Genomic DNA, 2252 nt, shown 5'->3' with positions numbered 1-2252 from the left:
GCTTTTAATGTTTCGATGAGAATGGAGCTGGCAACCCTCGCAGCATCTTGCTGCCTGCTGGCATATGGAGCGACTGAGCTCCGCCGCAGGAGCGAAAGCCACTGATCTGTTGGGCACCGATTGGGTTTTTTGTGGTTCCGATGCCAAATCGATTATTTGGTCTCAGTCCCTAGCGGTTCCTAGTCTGTGCCAGATTCAGTAGTTAGCTCTTCTATTTACATTTTAGCTGTGCCGCCCGATTCGGGCCTCGCCGCCCAAATTAGACTACTGGCAGACCTTCGTAGCGCGCCAGTCGCTCACATTGCGCCACGGGGCTTCAATTCGCCTAAGAGCGCGTCTGGACCATTGAATAACAATGGAGATGACTGCTTCTGCCGACAGAATCGTGTTCGGTGTGAATGCACCTCTATCAATCATTTTTTGGCTTCTACAACTTAAACTTCAAAAAAGGCTATATATCAAAACTTAATTGCATCAATTATTTAAAAACCAAGCACAAGACTTCCATACATCTATTTTCTTCCGCTCATCCGGGACCGGGTCGCAGGTGGAGCAGTCTAAGCAAAGATGCCCAGACTTCCTGGCCACTTCCTCCAGCTCCTTTGGGGGGATCTTGAGATGTTCCAAGGCCAGCCAAGAGACATCCTCTCTCCAGCGCGTCCTGGGTTTTCCCGTGACTTCAGCACAGTGGGACATGGTTGAACCACTTCCCCAAGGAGGCATCCAGGAAGCATGGACTAGATGCCTGAACCACCTCAACTGGCTAACCTGGATGTGGAGGCGCAGCAGCTCTACTCCAAGCTCTCTCCGGGTGATCCAGCTTACCACCCTATCTCTAAGGGAGCACTGAGCCACCCTCTGGAGGAAGCTCATTCCAGCCGCTTATAGTCGGAAACTCATTCTTTCTGTCATTACCCAGAGTTCATAGGTGGTTGTTGTGGGACAAAGTTGTCCAAATAAAGGTTTGCACAACCTTACTTTCAAGAAAAATAATCTGTATTTCCTACATGTGAGATAAAACCAGGAGGCTGATTTTTGTGTATCTCACTTTTCTGACTTTAAAGATTTATGTGCTGTCAGAAAAGCCTTTATTATTTGAAGTTGAAGTTTTTCTTTATGTGAAACTTATATTTTGTTTCAGATACAAACACTCAACTTTCTGATTGACATAAAATGGTTTAATTATCAATATCTAGTTTTGGCAGCATTTATCTGGTTTAATCTGGATTTTCTTCCCTTTAAAAGCAAAAAATTCTATTTATTGCTTCAACATAAGCATCGCTCCTTTCCTCTGGTATTTTATTCACGAGTAAGTTGAAGATCAGCTGCCTGAGCCTTTAAACGAACCTCTCAGAGCAGAAAGTGGCTCCTCTTGTGAAGCTGGAATCAGTGAAGGAGAAACATGGAAGTACACACATTTACGAGGAATTGTTCAGAAGTGGATACGAGGAAATCCAATGCCAATCTCTTCAAATGCATTTCAGTAAAATAAAAAAAAACACTCAAACACTGTCAGCAGTCCAGGAAAAGAAAATGGAAAAGCCTTTTGGAAGAACAACACCGCCTTTGGCTACAATAAAAAAAAAAAAAAAATACATTTTAAAAAAAGCTCCAGCAGAGAACAGAAAACACTTTTTGTTGTTGTAACTAAATATCCTGAGCTTAAAGGCTCAGCCTCCAGTTAAAAACTTTCTGCTTTATAATAACAAACTTCTTGCTAAGAGGCCAAGGGGCAAATCCTTGTGGCCCCTGACCAGAAGGGACCTTTGATGATGACCAACTTTAAGTTGCAAAGCCATACTTGCCTTGTAAATATCATTATACTATAATTTTTCAGAAATAGTTGGACATTTTTTTGTAAAGATTTGGTAAACTAGTTATAATTCTATAGTCTAACTTTTAAAGTTTTGCAATAAATAAGCAAACATTTGTTGTTTCTGTTTCCCTTTCTAAAGACATTGATGATTTTTTTTTTTAGAAAAATAGTCAGAAATTCTTTCCCCAGAAGGGGGCGAGAATAATGTAGCATCGTGAGACCTGACGAGAGGAGTGTGGTGAGTTAACCTGGCAGCACATACAGTAAGTAGCTGAACGAACATTTCTGCCTATTACGTTATACCGGCATATAAATATTCACCAGTCAATAAACACATATCTGGAAAAGATTAATACGTTTTTGACAGCCTGGAGGACCTTGAGAACTACTTTGACGAGTGCTTTGATACCTTGGTCATGGGAAAAACAACCACCAC

Source organism: Oryzias melastigma, linkage group LG13 (assembly GCF_002922805.2).
Source record: "Oryzias melastigma strain HK-1 linkage group LG13, ASM292280v2, whole genome shotgun sequence".
Taxonomy (NCBI): domain Eukaryota; kingdom Metazoa; phylum Chordata; class Actinopteri; order Beloniformes; family Adrianichthyidae; genus Oryzias; species Oryzias melastigma.
Note: the sequence above shows the minus strand (reverse complement) of the source record.